The sequence below is a fragment of the Oryx dammah genome, unplaced genomic scaffold (assembly GCF_014754425.2).
Source record: "Oryx dammah isolate SB20612 unplaced genomic scaffold, SCBI_Odam_1.1 HiC_scaffold_2, whole genome shotgun sequence".
NCBI classification, from domain to species: Eukaryota; Metazoa; Chordata; class Mammalia; order Artiodactyla; family Bovidae; genus Oryx; species Oryx dammah.
The window spans coordinates 55,764,822-55,785,085 of record NW_024070186.1 but is presented as its reverse complement, the minus strand read 5'-3'; positions in this window follow the sequence as shown (position 1 = coordinate 55,785,085).

Sequence of the window (20,264 nt, the reverse complement as noted above, 5' to 3'; positions counted from 1 at the left end):
CCTCCTACTCCCATATATGCATAACTTCCCCCATATGAGCATCCCTTACGACAGTGGTACATTTGTTAAACCTGATGAAACAGACATTGACACATCACTATTATCTAAAGTCCAGAATTTACATTAGGGTTCACTCTTGATGTTGAACATTCTACAAGTTTATACTATCAACTACAAATTGACACTTGCCATTGGCACTTGCCATCTACTTCTGTAAGGATTAAGTCATGTGCTGTTGCAGCTGATGATTTTTCAACACACCCTGAAAGGAGTTCAGAGTGTAGAGCAGAAATTAGGCACTCTATGCCCTGTGGGAGAGAGGGAAACTGGCAGGACAGGTATTCAGATAGTTAGGTATTTTCAGGAGCTGATTTTATAAGCCCACATCTAGTATCTTCTCAATCCTGAAAAGCACTAAAATCATTCATGGTGACAACCGTTCCTCATGACTAGCAGAAAATTTCTGGAAAAAAATGTGCTTGATTGCATGTTCTCATCCTTTTCCAAAATCACATATATACCGACCTTCCCCCTGTCTCTTTGGAGCAAATTCTCAGTGCTATCTGATGTGCTGTCTCACAGGCTGCAGTCCACATTTTGGCCCCGTTAAAACTTAGCTCACAACTTTCATGTGCAATTTTTAAGTCGACAAGACTGATGTATAATGACATGTGTCTATCATCATAGTATCATACAGAGTCATTTCACTGCCTTAAAAATCTTTTGTGCTCTGCCTATTCATCTCTCTCTCTCTCTCTTAACCCCTCATAACCTGATCTTTTCCCTGTCTTTATAGTTTTGCTTTTGTCCTCAAATTGGAATCATACAGTATGTGGTTTTTTTTTCAGATTGGCTTCTTTCACTTAGTAATACACATTTGAATCCCACTCATGTCTTTTCATGGCATGATAGCATCTTTCTTTTTAGCACAGAATAATATTCATTGCCTGAGTTACCACAGTCACAAAATACCTTTTGATCCCATGATAATATTTATGTATTGACTTTGCTCATTCATTACCTAATTTAAATTAACAAGTATGTGCTTATAACATTAAAATATATAAAACACTGAAATTTATACCAACAAGGTAATTCTCTTTTTTTACATTCATGTCGATTTTCAAATAGGTAGTTCAATGTATATCTAAAAATTAGTTAAATGTTTTTCACTTTGTGTCAAACCTCTTCCTCTTGTTTCCCTAGCTCAAGAAAAAGTGCATCATATACATGGTTAAACAGGCAAGAGCATTAACCAAGATTTTGTTTCCCCATAAAAATTTACTAAATCATGTTAATTTTGGTTCCTCTCTATTACCAGAACTTAACTATTTGGTGCTGGATCCTTTGGCACTTAGTTTAGGTCACTGTCAATGATAAAGTAGACTAATAAAATTTTCCAACTAATACTCCTCTCATTTATTTACTTCTCTGGAGCTAGAATAATCTTGGAAATACACAATACCAATATTTGTGAATTCCTATAATGGCTTTTATTTTTATTTTGTTGCAGTTTCCATTCTCTTAATAAAAAATGTAAATCTTTTGGCAGAGTCAACAACACACTGCAAGAGCTGAGTCCTGCTCACATGTCCAGCATTAATTCTGAAATCACTACCTCCTTCCATAATATCCACAGGCCACACTGAATGTCTTTCAGCTTCTAGTTCCTCCCTTGGAATTTTTGCATGTGCTATTTCCACTGTCTGGCACATACTTCTTTCTATCTAACAAATTTAACTTGCTAAAAGCTGCTCATTATTCTCACCTCAACATGGAGGCTATTTTCTCCCAAGAGCCTTCCCTGATTTTCTTTTGATTATTGTTGTTCTTCAGTGGCTAAGTTGTTTCTGACTCATTGTGACCACATGGACTATTGCCCATCAGGCTCCTCTGTCCATAGGGTTCTCCAGGCAAGAATATTGGAATGTTTGCTATTTCCCCCTCCAGGGGATCTTCCTAGACTAGGGATCAAACTCTTTTCTCTTGAGTCTCCTGCGTTCACAAGAAGATTCTTTCCCACAGAGCCACCAGGGAAGCCTCTCCTTTGATTATACTCAATGGTAATTAGCAGTGTTTCAGGGCTTTACATATAGTAACTTATTTAATCCTCATAAACAAGATTCCCATGAGTTAGGGTGACATGTTTGGTTCATCCTAAAGGAAGCTGAATTTGCCAAGCATGAGGTTTATTATTGACTGCTCTTGTCAACCGCATTTGTGGAAGGAAAAAGAAGGAAGTTAGATTGAACAGAAGGAATCAAGCTGTGATGTAATCTCAAGGAACTCCTTAGGCAACTGGATGATGGTTCTGAAAACAGAATGACTGTAAAGACTGAGTTGAGGTGACAGAGACCTGGGATGCTATTCTCTTGTGTGACTTAGCCATTGGATGTCAGACACCCCAGGCAAGTGGACTGAGTGAGACTGCTCTCTTCAGCTAAATCCCTCCCTAAAATGAATTTGACATTGAGAGCTATCTGCTGAAAGCAATCCCAGCAGCTGGCATAATGTTAGATAGTGTTCTTATCCCAGCTTTATAGATGAGAAAACTTAGGAACAAATATGTTGGGAAACTCATCTTATTTACACAGCAAAATTACTGGCTCAAGGACTCACACCAGAGAGTCTGGCCAACAGTTCATAACATACACAAAATCTGTTCCTGATGGATTAGAGATGCAAATACAGAAAAGAAAACAAAAACATTTCAAAAATAAAATACAGGAAAATAACATGATGTACTTGGCATATTCCAACACTTTAAAGCAATAATATAAAGCAATAATCATAAATGAATACTTGATAATTTGGACTATGTTGTAAAAGATTTTGTCAAAGAGGCACATCAAATAATTTAAAGAGAAACCACAAACATAATATTTAAGATAAATAGCTTAACAAAGTCTTTGCATCCAGAAAACAAATAAAGTTATTAAGAAAACAAAATTGAAAAGTCAATTTTTAAAAATTTGATGAAAGATTTGAATACGTTCTTCACAAAAGAGAAAGTTCAACTGGTCTATAAACATCTTTAAAGGTCTCCACTTTCATAATCATTAGTAAAATACAAAATAAAACTTTATTGAAATTCCATAATATACCCCCAAGTGATTAAAATGAAAATAAGGTAAAATAATCCAGAAAGAAATAAGTTGTAGTAAGGTAAAAACATAGAGCAAGAGCAAAATCTCATGCACAGCTGGTAGAGAGCTAAAATCAGTGCAACTTCTTGGGAAAATCATTCAGCAGTAACTACTAAAGATGAACATGTTAAAATAAAAACTTTTACTTCTAAATAACCCAGCAAAAATGCATGTACATTCTCAAAAATATGTACAAGAATGCTTACAGCAGTATTACTAGAAATGGACCCAAATTGAAACCTATCCAATTTCTAATAGACAATGGAATGAATGAATAAATCCTGGTATATTTACACAGTGATATGCTATTTGTTTGTGAAAATGCAGGGATTGCTATTATATTTAACAGTATGAACTGAGCCATTACATCTAGCAGAAAAAAGTACATGTTCTGTGATTCCGACATTATAAAATTTACAAACAGGAAAAACTAATCTATGGAATTAGAAGTAAACACAGCAGTTATTCTTAATGGATGGGACAGTAATACTGGAAAAGAACACAAAGACCCATGTGAAAGTTCCTCAGTCGTGCCTGACTCGATGTGAACCCATGAACTGTAACTGCCAGGCTCCTCTGTCTATGGAATTCTTTAGGCCAGAATATTGATGTGGGCAGTCGTTCCCTTCTCCAGGGAATCTTCCAAACCTAGGGATCAAATCCAGGTCTCACACATTGCAAGTGGATTATTTACCATCTGAGCCACCAGGGAAGCCCATGGATGTTCATAATTTGAAGTTCTTGATCAAGGTGCTGGTTATAAAGATAGGTTCAATTTATGAGAATTCATCAAGCTGTGCACTCTTGATTTATGCAGTTTTCTAAATGTCCTGTTGTGCATTTTAGTTCAAAGGAAAAGTAATCCCAAGCATTCTGGGTCCAATGTTCATGATTTTAAGGACAATGCTCATTCATCATTTTCTATATATGTGAAAGTAAATCATTATAATATCATTGTATCACAAGGTAAAATCATATGATAAAGTTGAAGGTTCAAATGTGATACATTAGTTTTGGTCCTAAACGTGCATCTCCGAAAAATTCTTGAATTTATCCAACAAATGACATGTCAAACAATGTGCAGATCTGCATTATTTGTTGAAAAAAAAAGAATGGAAAAATGATTAAAGACAGAAAATATTCCAACTATTCATCAAGTCAACAAGAAAATAAATTGTGGTATGTTTACAACACATTATGTATTGGTGGTATACATCAGTGAACACAAATAAATTACAATCACCCACAACAGTGTGCATTAATTTTAGCAATAAACTGTTGGCTAAAAATCAAGTCCCTGAAGATTACACAAAGCATAAAAAATTTTTTAACTATCCCAAAAACAATAAAAACCAAACAGCACAATATTTAGACATGTATATAAGTAAAACAAATTTTAAAACATAAACACTAATTCTAAATAGAAGTTATTGTACCTAAAGGGGAGGCAAGGGTGTGGGACATGAAAAGAGCACATGGTATTAATAAACATAACATATCAGTAATGTTCTAATGCATGAGTTGTGATAAGAATTTAAATTTTTCATTTTAAATTATTCATATAACATTACATATAAGACTTACATATATGTTTCATATATTTTTGTATATATTTAATTTTATATTTTGAAGATGTTGATGTAAAAAAAAATAGAAAATCCCAAAACGCCATGGGTTGTGATGGGAAGGAGAGAAGAAATTTTAAAAAGTTGGATAATAGATTTTAAGGAGACTTGTCTGTAATAAAAGAGCTGATAGAAAGATAAAATAACAAAAGGCTTTTATATAAAGGTGGGAGTAATGGTCAGAGGGAGATTTCTGGGTTTGTCAGTAAACTGTCAAGACTCTCACGTGAGAAGGACCAGGCTGACACATTAGATTCCTCCTTCCCTGAGTCCCACTTGCAGGCTCCTCTTATTAGACAAGCTGTCCTTTCCCTTGTTTGTACTATATCTGAATATGAGCAGAATAGACTGGTTCCAAATAGGAAAAGGAGTACGTCAAGGCTGTATATTGCCACCCTGCTTATTTAACTTATATACAGAATACAACATGAGAAACGCTGGACTGGAAGAAACACAACCTGGAATCAAGATTGCTGGGAGAAATATCAATAACCTCAGATATGCAGATGACACCACTCTTATGGCAGAAAGTGAAGAGGAACTAAAAAGCCTCTTGATGAAAGTAAAAGAGGAGAGTGAAAAAGTTGGCTTAAAGCTCAACATTCAGAAAATGAAGATCATGGCATACGGTCCCATCACTTCATGGGAAATAGATGGGGAAACAGTGAAAACAGTGTCAGACTTTATTTTTTGGGCTCCAAAATCACTGTGGATGGTGATTGCAGCCATGAAATTAAAACATGCTTACTCCTTGGAAGAAAAGTTATAACCATCCTAGATAGTATATTCAAAAGCAGAGACATTACTTTGCCGACTAAGGTCTGTCTGGTCAAGGCTATTGTTTTTCCTGTGGTCATGTATGGATGTGAGAGTTGGACTGTGAAGAAGGCTGAGCGCCAAGAATTGATGCTTTTGAACTGTGGTATTGGAGAAGACTCTTGAGAGTCCCTTGGACTGCAAGGAGATCCCACCAGTCCATTCTGAAGGAGATCAGCCCTGGGATTTCTTTGGAAGGAATGATGCTAAAGTTGAAACTCCAGTACTTTGGTCACCTCATGCGAAGAGTTGACCCATTGGAAAAGACTTTGGTGCTGGGAGGAATTGGGGGCAAGAGAAGAAAGGGATGACCAAGCTTGAGATGGCTGGATGGCATCACTGACTCGATGGACGTGAATCTGAGTGAACTCTGGGATTTGGTGATGGACAGGGAGGCCTGGCGTACTGCGATTCATGGGATAGCAAAGAGTCGGACACGACTGAGTGACTGAATTGAACTGATAGAAATAATACAAATAAACTGCAAACTTTTTAGTGTTATATCTTTGTTTATAGGACCATGTGCTCTATTTGTCAGATGATTCACTGTTTACTGTGGTATTCTTTATGTCTAGCATAATTACTGACAAATGCTACATGTTTTTTAAAAACCTGTTAAGCTGGTGAACTCATAGAAACAAAGAGTAGAGTTAGGGAGTGGTTGGTCAAAAGCTACAAACTTTCAGTTATAACATGAAGAACATCTGAGGATCTAATGTGTAACAGTTATAGTGATAACACTGAATTGTATAATCAAAATTTGTAATGAGAATAGAACTGCAGTGGCCTCATTGCACACAATATATGAGATGATAAAGGTGAATGGGAGATGCATTCATAATATATATGAATATCAAATTACATTATATACTTTAAATAGGGGCTTCCCTGGTGGCTCAGGGAGGAATGGTAAAGAATGGTAAAGAATTTGCCTACAATGCAGGAGATCCAGGTTTGATCCCTGGGAGAAGATCCCCTGGAGAAGGAAATGGCAACCTACTCCAGTATTCTTGCCTGAAGAATTCAATGGACAGAGGAACCTTGTGGTTACAGTTCATGGGTCACAAAGAGTCAGACATGACTGAACAGCTGACTGACTGACTGACTGACTGACTGACTGACTGAAGTCGCTCAGTTGTGTCTGACTCTTTGCGACCCCATAGACTGTAGCCTACCAGGCTCCTCTGTCCATGGGATTCTCCAGGCAATAGTACTGGAGTGGATTTCCATTTCCTTCTCCAGGGGATCCTACCAACACAAGGCTCAAACTCGGGTCTCCCACATTGTAGACAGATGCTTTACCATTTGAGCCACCAGGGAAGTCTAACACACTTTAAATATCTTACAATTTTCTTGACAATTGTACCTTTAAAAACCTGAAAAATTCTATTAAACTGATATATTTTAGCTAATCAATCTTATATATGTATCATTATTTTTAACTATAAGAAATTATTGGGGTCAATAATTTCTGATCCATCAAACAGCAACTTTTATATGAATCATTTTATTATTAATAGTATAGCATTTCTTCCTAAAAGAGCTGTTTAGATTCAAGGCAATGACTCCAGTTCTCTTACAATAAAGGGGAAACCTGATGATATTGAGTAAATATAGAAACACAGATTGTCTGAGGATGAAAATATAAGCTGTAGGGCTATATTACATTTTGCAATACTACAAATGAATCCTTCAAACACAATCTTAAACTCCTAACACTTGACTGTTATTAATAATATTCAAAATTCCCTCTTCTTCTTAGAGGTGGAATTTTTGTGTAGGCTATGAAAAATTACCCATAGGAGTCAAGATATGACCTGAAGTTACACAGTAAAATTTTAAAATCATGATAGTGTTAGGTTGTTAGAATAGGAAAAAGGAGTCCATAATAGAGGTGGCTAAAAGACAAAGAAGGGAAAAGCCCATGAAAACAGAACACAGGAAGGTCCAAGAACCAGAGTGAGGATCTCAGGTAAAACAAACAGCCATCTGGCTAGGCTAATTTACATAGGGCAGGCTCTGGGGGAGGGGAAAAAAAAAACATATAAAAAGAGGAGCCAAAATTGAGCCTCTGGCTTCTCTTCTCTTCCTGTCTTTTGGGTGGCCAGCCATCATGCCTCGAGGTTGGATTTTCCTTTACTTGCCAAATGAAACTGAACTGTAATACCAATCCGTATGTCACTTCAAATTTTTGCTGTGGTGAGACACAACCGAGGAAATTACACACTCCCCCGACATCTATAGTGCAGTGACTCAGATTTAACCTAGCTGAAACAACCTCGTCTCAGCCTCCACGAGGTGGAAGCCAAGCACAGCAGAATCCCAACTTGGTCAAAGCTCCTGTGATAGAAGCTGAATGTGAAGAAAACCCAATGCAGAGGAAGTGACAAGAAGCCCAGCGTGCTGGAAACCAGAACAGCAAAAACCAACTCGCCGAAAGCTCATGCGGCTCAGTCTCAGATTCCAGACCTTCAGTTGGGATTAGGAAGTCCTCACTTCTACAGTTGGAAGGACATATGGCTAGCAAAATCTTAATTCCTTTACAGTCTCTCATTTCTTGTTTCCTTGAACTCCCCACAAACAGGTGAGCAGCAGTGTGTGCAACTGAGGGACTCTGGTAGGGGCTATTTAGTAGCTGTTGCCCAAGTGGGTGGGGGCTCCTCTGTCCTTAATCTCCTTTGTGCCAAAGATCAGGCCAATGAAAACTGTGACCACAGGTCAGGTATTTAGCAGATTTTCTGGAAGGTTATTAAGGGGATTCCTCAGCACATTTTCCCCATTGCTTTTTCCTCCCATCCTTCAGCTCCTCTCTCCATCTATGCCACTACTTACATCATCTTTCCATTTCTGAAAGTTGTTCTTGAAACTGTTTATCTAAGATTGGGACTCAAACCCATGTGGCAGGGACTCTGTGCTATGCTTAGTCACTCAGTTGTATTCAGCTGGGACTTGAGCCTGGCCAAAACCCATGGTGCCTGGTTTTAGGACCTAATGAAGCTCTTGATGTCTCATTGCAGAAAATTCAGTGAGAGACACAGCGTTAGGTAAGAGATGGATTTGTTCAGATTCTGAGAGAGGCACACTTCAAGAGTGTGGGCCATCACAGAGGGGAGTGTAGCAGCTATGGAATGTGGTGTGGTTAGTTTTCCCTAGCTGGGTGATTTCATATGCTAATGAGTGAGAGGATCATTCCAACAACTGGGAACCACCTACTCCTCTGTCTATTGACAGTGACTTGGAACCCTTGATCCTCAATCTGCTTGATTTGTCATCTTGTACCCATTTGATTTTAATAGGTTTATGTTATGCCCTTGGGCTATGTCATTCTTTCAAAAGTTGTGTTTTGCCCCCTTCCCTCTGGTTACATGCCTTTTTCCTAAGCCCCTTCTGAGCCCACAGTGTTGCCTCTACAATCTTCTGGAGGGACAGCCAGAAAATAGCTGGTCCTTGGGAGAGAAATACTGTATAATATCCAGTCCCTCTTGGTATTCAGGCCTTCATATTCCATGTTTCCTACAACATCTTTGTCAATAGCACTTCTCAGTGAACCTGCTAGGGTGGGTGACAAGCACACAGTGCTTGCTAGAAGTCCATCTGTTGGTGGCATCCCTTCAAGGGCAACTGGGATTCCAGGGATAACGTTTGCCATTTTGGGAGTTAGCCCTATAGACCATTTGGACCCAAATCCTTACCATCCTTCTTCTAAAGTTACAAGCATACCCCTGGATCAAATCTCCACTCCACTACTAAGGAACATCTGGTCTGTTGCCTCTTATCAATTTGTTTTTAAGCTACTTACCAGCTCCTATAACCAGGACCCTGCCCCCTTGTAGGCAATATTGCTTCATCCTGCTTATGATCAAAATGTTATTAATGCCCCTAACAGGACCAGATAACCCATTCCTTTGTCCTTACTTCTGTTATTACCTAAAGTGGGTCTATGACAATGAGATGTTTACCATTTGAAACATTCTAAACTGCCCTTATGGAGGACTAGAGGAAATCAGTGACTTACATTCCCTCAGAGCAATAAGAGGATAAGGTTTATGGCTGCTTCATCAGATTCCCAGTCTCAGGACCAGGCTTGGATTGCTTTACATGATGGTATCTATTCCCATCTGTGGTGGACAAACTGGCAATGAGTTAAAATTACACCCCATTAATCCTACCCAGCTCTAGTCATTCTGGAAACATTAGGGATATCCAACTCCAGCCTGGGAGTCCCAGGAGATCCACCTGCCTAGACCTGCCTAGGGATCTGGTCTGCAGGAGGCTGTCACACCTCAACTTCCTCAAGGGTCCTCTAGTCCAGGGATCCCAGGAGGTCGACATGCCTCGACATGCCCAGGGATCCAATTCTTGGGAAGCTGAATACCTCGACCTGCCTCGGGATATTCGATCTCCAGGAGGTGTCACCTCTCAACCTGCCTGGGAATATGTACCCTGACCCAGGGATGCCCAGCTCTCAGGTTGCGACAGTACTGGGTAGGACAAGCTTCATAAAGACTCAACCCTAAGGAAGTCCACCCAAGGAAATAGGAGGAAGCCTATTACTTGTGAGACTTAACCCGGTCTCATCAATAACTTAAAAGTCCCAAAGAGAATCCCATTGCCTTTCTGGAAAGTCTGAAAGAGACCTTCCAAAAATTTACCAACCTGGATTTAGACTCTTATGAGGGACAGGTGATTTTAAAGGGCAAATTCCTATCCCAATGTGCATCAAACAATAGGATAAAGTTACAAGAGCTACAGCAGCAGGACCCTGCTTCCTCTTTAGATGAGATGGTCCAGACAGCCACCAATACCTTTTATAACAGAGAACAGGAAGGGGAAGCCAAGGCCCAGGAAAGGGAGAAAAAGAAAGAGAAAAGGCCTGCCCAGATGCTGACCACCCTCCAGGGAAGCCCTATGGCAAACCCCGGGTACTTGAAAGAAAAGGAATGAGGCAAATGCCTAATCTGTAAACAGGCAGGGCATTGAGTCAAAGAGTGTCCAAACCGTGGCAAGTATCCTTAAACCATTTGCTACAAATGCCATTAACTGAGACACTGGGCAGCACTCTGCCCTCAGAACCCAAGAACTTCAAGATCGAGCGCCAAGTCTTCCCACACGATGGTTCAACAAGACTGAAGCAGCCTGCTCCAGCCAGCCCTCCTGTCACAAATAACCATCACGAGGCTGGAGCCAAGGGTGCAACTGGACATGGCAGGTAGGTCTGAGAATTTATTTCTTGGTTGACAGAGGGGCTACCTAGTCTGTCTTGACCTCCTACTCCACAGCCTTCTCCTTCCAAAACTGTACCATTTTATGTGCTACAGGAAAAACAATTACAAAATATTCACCCAAGCACTTCTTTGTTGCTGGGATGGACAAATATTTTCCCACCAGTCTGGTGATCACTGCATGTTCTACTCCCTCATTGGGAAGAGATCTTTCCCTGCCTTCAAAATCTTGCAGCTATTGCAGTCCTTTAAAGAAGATGCTTTAAAACTCTCTTTTGGGGGCAAACTAATGATTTTTACTAGCCACAAAGTGAAACAACTCCTAAATTGGAGAGGCCAATAATGGATGTCTGATCAAAGGATCCTCAGATTTCAAATAGTACTGATGGAAAATCCAGGCCTGACTATAACCCCTTGTGATATTCTTAATGCTGCTACCCACCTGCCTAACCCCGATGGCTCTCTCCCCTTTCATTCTTGCCTAGAAACCTTGGACCACTGGACAAAACCCTGAGAGGAATTGTCAGAAGATCCTCTGACCAATCCTGAGGAAATCTGGTACACTGATGGAAGCAGCTTTGTCTTGGATGGCAAAATAAAAGCCAGATATGCAGTAGGCAGTCAAAAATTTCAGACCATAGAGGCTAAACCTTTGCCACCAGGTACTTCAGACAAATTACCTGAGCTCATAGCCTTGACTCAAGCTTTAGATCTGGGAAAAGGAAAAAGAGTAGCCATTTACACTGACTTCAAGTGTGCCTTTGTGGTGCTACATGCACATGCTGCTATTTGGAAAGAAAGAGGCCACTTGACCACCCAAGGATCCCCAGTCAGATATGGTGATAAAATAGTTAGGCTCTTTGAGGCAGTCCATCTGCTCACAGAAGTTTCAGTCTCCCACTATAAAGCACAACAAAAAGGGAGCATGGAAGTGGCACGAGAGAACCAAGCAGCTGATCAGGCAGCTAAGACAGCAGAATTACAGAACAATGACCTAATAAGGGTTGCCACCCTAGTTTCAAAGACTAATTTGCCAGAAACGCCTTCATATACTGAAGGTGAGACTCTGAAAGCTAAGAGTAAGAGTTTTCAAGAAGATCATATGGGGTGGTTCTAAAAGGAGGGACTTCTTTTTCTGCCTGGGAACCTCCATTGGAAGTTGGTTAACTCCTTACATGCCACCACTCATTTGGGGGAAAAGGCCCTCCAAAGATTACTAGAAAGGTCCTTCAGAGGAACAGGCCTCCAAACGACTATAAGGCAAATGGTCTCCTCTTGTCTCACTTGCCAGTTAAACAACATGCAAGGAACTCAAAGACCCTAGCTGGCCCAGCCAGTCCAACAACATGGGACCTACCCAGGAGAGAACTGGCAGATGGACTTCACCCAGATGCCAGTTTCTCAAGGATATAAATACCTATTAGTCATGACAGATACATTCACAGAATGGATTGAAGGCTTTCCCACCTGGACCAAGAAGCCTGAGGAGGTGGTAAAAAAAAAAAAAAACTGCTTCATGAAATCATTCCAAAAAGTGACAATGGGACATCATTTACTTCTAAGGTCACCCATGGGACCTCTAAAGCATTGGACATTACTTATTATCTCCATTGTTCCTGGAGTCCTCAGTCTTCAGGAAAAGTAGAAAGAGCTAACCAATTCTTAAAATCAGCAATAAAAAGGATAACCCAGGAGACATCCCTGGGATGCAAGGAGGCTTTACCAATAGCTCTTCTCTGCACCCGTATTGCCCCGAAGGAAAAGGTTAATCTTAGTTTTTATGAGATGCTAAATGGGAGACCTTCTGTTTATGTCAATGACCTCTTCCTAGATCCAGGTCAGACCATGGCCATTGGGCCATTCCAACTAGATATACACTTGTGGGTTGTGAACCAGGACCCAAAAGACTCTGAAGAGCCACAAGTCCTATTTGAAGTTTGGAAAGATGGGTCCCCAAAGGTTCAACTCCAGTCCACATGGAAGGGCCCCTTCCCTGTAATACTTGCTATCCCCACAGCAGTCAAGGTAACAGGACACGACTCCTGGATTCACTACTCACCAGTCAAGCCATGGAAGAAAACTGAAGAGGACACTCAATATACCTGTGAGCCCCTGGGAGATCTCAGATACCTATTCAGGACTACAAATGAGTGTCATTCTAATGAATACCCCCAAAATCTAGTTTCTGAAGATAATATTTCTCAGGATAGCTCTAAAGAGCCAACACAGGTTAGGAGGGCTTGCACTCCAAAAAAAGATAGAGATAGATCTCCTGATCCCTGAACAAGGAGAAATTTGAGCCATCTTGAATGAGATGTGTTGTTTCTTCTGGCGAGGAGGAATTTGGAGTTGGCTAATGTCCCTACTAATCCTTGTCATCACCTTATTGATGCTGCTTATGATTGCACCATGTATCAATTGTCTAGCCCATTTTGTCTCTGCCCAGGTCAACAATCTACAACGTGCAGTGCCAGTTCAACAAAGATATATATAACTACAGCTGACCATGGAAAATATCACTCACCCTTAGATGGACACTGCTATAAGGACTCTGAAGGAGTCTATAATGGTGGTGGTTAAAAGACAAAGAAGGGAAAAGCCTGTGAAAATTGGACAGAGGAAGGTCCAAGGACCAGAGTGAGCCCCTCAGGTGAAGCAAACAGCCTCCTGGCTAGCCCAGTTTACATAGGATAGGCTCAAGGGGAGTACATATAAAAAGAACATATAAAACCTATGTTCATATAAAACATATAAAAAGAGGAGCCAAAATTGAGCCTCTGGCTTCTCTTCTCTTTCTGTGTTTGCCTGCCCTCACATGTCAAGGATGTATTTTCCTTTGCTTGCCAGATAAAACTGAGCTGTAATACCAATCTGTCCATCACTTCAAGTTTTTGCTGTGGTGAGAGAGAACCGAGGAAATTACCCACTCTCTGGACAATTGTATTTGAAACATAGTTGAAGAAACTATAGAAACGTGAAATTACTTTGTTGATACAGAGGCATAATTTCAACAGAAAAAAAATCTGTAGATTTGAGTTCAAACAGCTACATTTTTACTATTAAACTGTGAGTAGAAGATCAATTGACCAATCAATTACTCAATGGATACAGAAATGAAACTATTACAGCAAAAATGTTAACGATCAAGCACTGAAACTAATAAAATCTCCATATATAATGGCATCTTTTTGCATCTCTATAATGTTAATTAATAAGTAATGTGGTTAATGTAATAGAAGTAATGCAACTTAATAGGTGTCTTCTTTAGTTTAATAAATCAAATTATAATGAAATAGAGTGACTTTAAATATTTTCCTCTTCTTCATAACATTGAATATTCTAATTTCTATTTTGTTTAGAATTCAAATCACCCTCCAATGTTTATGAAAGGGATTTGAAATCTTTTTGCAAAGATATGTCTTTAGTAGCAGCACACCAAATTCTGATTATCAACTGCTAAGCCAGGGACTCTCAGAGAAGCCAATGACACCCCACTCCAGTATTCTTGCCTGCAAAACCCCATGGATGGAGGAGCCTGGTAGGCTGCAGTCCCTGGGGTCGCTAAGAGTCAGACACGACTGAGTGACTTCACTTTCATGCACTGGAGAAGGAAATGGCAACCCACTCCAGTGTTCTTGCCTGGAGAGTCCCAGGGTTGGGGGAGCCTGATGGCTGCCATCTATGGGGTCGCACAGAGTCAGACACAACTGAACCAATGTAGCAGCAGCAGCAAGCCAGGGACTCTAGACATACTTCAATTCTGATGTTTTTAATTGCAAAGTTTATACCTAAATGGCTGTTTAATGATCTGTGACCCCAGCTTCAAAAGAAAAGCATTTCAATGATAACCAACTTCTGGGGCTCATGAAATTTTCATGGACTCATGAATTATGACACTTTAGATCAGACCCTGCTTATTCTTCTATGAAATTGATGCCATATCTGACGTTTATTCAGAAAGTGCTCATAGTGCTTGGATTCAGATTTAGGCAGAAGGATCATTTCTCTGATTAACTAGCTTGATTCTCATCTATAGCCTTAGGTATAGATGAGAAAGATCCCACTGTAATTTGTGACAGTTGGTAATAAGATACTTTGTATTTTCTGTTATTTTACCTTTTCATTACTTTAGAGAGGTTTGGGTTTGTTTGTTTGTTTTTTTCCCCATTCCTGTTTAAGTAAATTTCACTCCCTCACATGTCAGTATTTGAGTGATTTTTTCCACTTCTATTTTATCTTGGGTCCAAATCAATGATTTATGATCAGAAAATTTTGTCAGGAGTTCTTTTAAAACTTTAGGAACTACATCAAGATCTCTATGGAAATGCAGTACTCATTTGCCAACAAAAATTAGATTTCTCTCTCTTTCTCTGCCATTATAAATGTCAATTCATGATTACTGAACAAAAGAAGAGAAAACAGCACAAAACTATCCAGATTTTGTTGATCTTATTCCTGTATGTTGGATACAGTTAATTAAACACAATTCAATAAATAATTATTTAAGATTTAACATGCAAACCTCTATTTCTTCATTCAATGGCTGTTCATTGATCATTGACAATGTACCTGAGATCTTGCTAAATGGAAAAAAAAAAAAAAGAAGAAGAGCCAGGTAAAGTTCCTGTAGGTTTGCTTTATATTGGAACATCTTTAAAGTTAGTGTGCACCAAAATTATTCACAGAACATGTTAAAACACAGATGGTTGGGACCCACTCCCAGAATTTAGAACTCAGTAGGTCAATTAGCAGCTGATACTGCTGTTGCTGCTGTCCTGGGAACAACACTTGCTAAACCAACTATTAAATGAATGCCTGTATCTCAAATGAATATCTGTCCATGGGATCCAGAGGAAACTTTGTCAAAGTATTCACTTCCTTTTTACCTTTATGGCAACATACATTATTCATTTCAATAATCCTGTTTTTCATTTGCTGAAATGATATATAGTGAGATGATAAAATTCTTTCTTGGTTAAAATGTTCAGCAATTCCTTGGAGCTTCATCTGTGACTATTTAAGATTATTAGGAATGTTTGCCAATTCTAATACTATCCATTGCTATATACGGTCAGGTATGGTGTTTTCTTTTTTCCTTGTAAATTCTTTTGAAGTATAATACACAGAAAGATGCAAAATCACTAGTATATAGCTTGATAAACTTTCATAAAGAGAGCACACACATTCTCACCATCATCCAGATGAAGAAAAACAATATTATCAATACCCAGAAACCTACTTAGAGTACATACCTTTCCATCAATATCTCCTCTAAGGTAACATTGTCCCTATTTCTAACACCATTGATGGAAATCTGCTTCTATACATTAAATGGAATCACACTGAATGAACTTTTTGTGACTGCTCTCTTTTTGAGTTTTGGATTTTTGGTTCTTGCTGTTTTTTTTTCCCTCAATATCATCTCTGCAAGATATGTTCTACCTTGTGTTATATGGCGGTTTGTTTTGTTTTCTGTCCTTCACTGTATTGTATGATTTTATTGCAAAATATCCATTCTATTTTTGTTGCAGTTGAGTTGTTTCTGATGTTTGGCTAAAGCTGTTATGGAAATAATTATTCATCAGTTCAGTTCAAGTCAGGTCACTCAGTCATATCTGACTCTTTGCCACCCCATGGACCGCAGCATGCCAGACCTCCCTGTCCATTACCAACTCCCGGAGTTTACCCAGACTCATGTCCATTGAGTCAGTAATGCCATCCAACCATCTCATCCTCTGTCGTCCCCTTCTCCTCCTGCCTGCAATCTTTCCTAGCATCAGGGTCTTTTCAAATGAGTCAGCTCTTCGCATCAGGTGGCCAAAGTATTGGAGTTTCAGCTTCAACATCAGTCCTTTCAATGAACACTCAGAACTGATCTCCTTTAGGATAGACAGGTTGGATCTCCTTACAGTCCAAGGGACTCTCAAGAGTCTTCTCCAACACCACAGTTCAAAAGCATCAATTGTTTGCTGCTCAGCTTTCTTTATAATCCAACTCTTACATCCAGACATGACTACATACCCTTGACTAGACTGACCTTTGTTGGCAAAGTGATGTCTCTGCTTTTTAATATGCTGTCTAGATTGGTCATAACTTTCCTTCCAAGGAGTAAGCGTCTTTTAATTTCATGGCTGGAATCACCATCTGCAGTGATTTTGGAGCCCAGAAAAATAAAGTCAGCCACTGTGTCCACTGTTTCCCATCTATTTGCCATGAAGTGATGGGACCGGATGCCATGGTCTCAGTTTTCTGAATGCTGAGCTTTAAGCCAACTTTTTCACTCTCCTCTTTCACTTTCATCAAGAGGCTCTTTAGTTCTTCTTCACTTTCTGCCATAAAGGCAGTGTCATTTGCATATCTGAGGTTATTGATATTTCTCCTGGCAATCTTGATTCCAGTTTGTGCTTCATCCAGCCCATTATTCATTATAATTATTCATAATTTTCAGTAAACATGTATACAGATTTTTCATGAGGTGTATACATAGAAGTACAGTTGCTGGAAATAGGAATGTGCATTTTCAGCTTTCAGAGACACTGCCAAATAATTTTCCAGAGCAATTTTAATAATTCACAATCTCACCGGCAACCATGTTTCTAGCACTCTAAATCCTTGTCAGTCCTTTTTTAGTTTATTTGTTTTTTGTTTTTTTGCTTGGTTTCTTTGTTTTTAAATTTAGTTATTCTGATGGGTTTGTATGAAGACTAGCATCATCTCAGATGTATTACAATGCAGATAATGGATATTCTCTCTTATCTCCAAAGTAAGAGATATTTTGAATATATCTTTATTATATATAGCCAGTCAAAGTCTTTCTTTTGTTCTTCTTCTTTTTTTTTTTTTCTATTAGGTTTCCTGCCTTCTTTTATTTTCTTGATTCAGCCAATGAACTCTTTGTAATATAAAGATATATCTTCTACTATTGTGTAGCTTGCTTTTCTCTCTTAATTGTATCTTGTTCAAAATTTTTTACATTGTTAAGAGTTTTTAATTTCAATGCATTCTATAATTTTTTTTTTCATTTTGGTCTATTGCTGTCTAGGTATTAAGAAAGTTTTGCCTAATCTTTGCCAATATTATGCTGTATATTTGCTAATATCACAAATTTATTCAGTCAATTTTAATAGATTTTTTATTTAACTTTTATTGTGTGTAGATGTGAGGAGTAAAAGATTTTTTATTTTTCTAAAGTACCAACCATTAAAAATGCTTTTACCTACTGTTGTAGAGTGTTTCTATGGTCATAGGTCAGGTGACTTATACATGTGTGATTTGCTTCTGGATATTCAACTTTTCAATATTTTCAATTTTGTGTATTTCTAGAAATTAATACATTCATTTATGACTTTTTAAATTTTAATGCATAGTATTATTTTAATGACTTTCTTGAAAATACTAGAATCTTAGAACATTTTTACTCCATTCAGCTCGCCCTCCTAATTTCTATTATGGCTGCTGTATAATTTGTGCTACAACTATTATACACAGATACTTAAACCCCTAAGGTATTATTATTACTATTCTATGTAGTTAGTGGAGTTCAGATCACAAGAAGAAATTTTGCACATCACACATCACTTTCTAACCCTATATTCAATGGTAGTGATATTTTAAAAGGGAAATTGATGAATGTGACCAATCAAGATTTTTCAAAATTGTTGTTAAGCATTTACCAGCGTGCATTTACATACAGTCAATATTCAATTAACTTTTTTGACATATTTAATTTTTCAACTCTTGTTATTCTTCTCTGATTCCTGCTTCTGTGGATTCATTCTGCTATGACCTGATAATTAATTTTTGTTATTTTACTGTGGTTATGCTGGTGAAGCATTCCCATGTCTGTAGGCTATCTTTATTTTAGTTTCATTTCTGAAAATGAGATTCCTTTTATAAGGCTTGGGCTTCCATGATGGCTCAGTGGTAAAGAATCTGCCTTCAGTGCAGGAGATGTAAGAGATGCTGGTTCGATCCCTGGGTTGAGAAAAGATACCCTGGAGGAGGAAATGACAACCCACTCCAGTATTCTTGCCTGAAAAATCCCATAGACAGAGGAAGCTGGTGGACTACAGCCCAAAAGGTCACAAAGAGTCAGACATGACTGAGTGACCAAATGCACATAGACTATTAATAGTTTTGATATTTTCTTTTGGCAATTAAAAAATGCCCTCCTGTTAAATTTATCGCTTCTTCCTTTCTTAATGAGAAGGCAATTGCCAGTCCTTTTCTTTTTTCCTTTGGCTTCTTTCTCTTCCATTCTTTTTAAAGCATTTTATTGAGGTATGATTGACACACACACACACACACACAGAAGCTGTGCACATTTAAGGTATACAACTTTATGGATTTGGAGATAAGTATACACTTGTGAAACCATCACCACCTATGAAACTATCACCACAATCTACATCAGAAACATATCCATCACATCCAAAACTTCCTTTTTGTCCTCTGTATTATTATGTTTTGGGGGATAAGAATACAATATAAGGTTTACTCACTTAGAAAAATTTAAAGTGTATAATATAGTATTGATAACTATAGATACTATGCTGTACAGTAGATTTCCAGGACTTATTCATGTATACTGAAGCTTTGTACTCTTTGACTAATACCTGTCTGTTTTCTCTTTTCCCAAGTCCCTGGCACTCACCATTCTACTCTCTGCTTCTATGAATTTGATTATTTTAGATTCCTTGGCAACTGTATGTTTTCCTTTAAGAAAGGCACACACTTATCAAAGACTATTAAAGTATGTGCCCTTCTATGTCTGGCTTATATCACTTATGATGTCCTCCAGGTTCATCCATGTTGTCAGAAAAAGCACGATTTCCTTCCTTTTTAAGACAATAAAATTCATCCCTTTGTATCTATGTGCCATATTTTCTTTATCCATCCATCCAAGATATACATATAAATTGTTTCCAGGTCTTGGATATTGCAAATAATTCTTCAATAAATATGAGAGTGCAGATGTCTCTTTGAGATCTTGATTTCTATTCCTTTGGATTCACAGAAATGAAATTGCTGGATCATGCAATAGTTCTATTTGCAAATCATATATCTGATAAAGGGTTAATATCCAAAAAATATAAAGAACTCCTACAACTTGATAACAGAAACACAAATAACCTAATTAATAAATGGACAAAGGAAATGAATAGGCATTTCTCCAGAGAAAACATTCAAACGGCCAATAGACATATGAAAATGTGCTCAACATCATTAATGCTTGTTGTTTAGTTACTAAGACATGTCCAACTCTTTTGCAACCCCATGAACAGTAAAACCTTCCAGCCTCCAATGTCAGTGGAATTTCCCAGGCAAGACTCCTGGTGTGGGGTGCCATTTCCTTCTCCAGGGGATCTTCCTGACACACGGATCAGATCTGCATCTCCTGCATTGGCAGAAAGATTCTTTACCACTGAGCCACCAGGGAAGTCCCACTGATTATT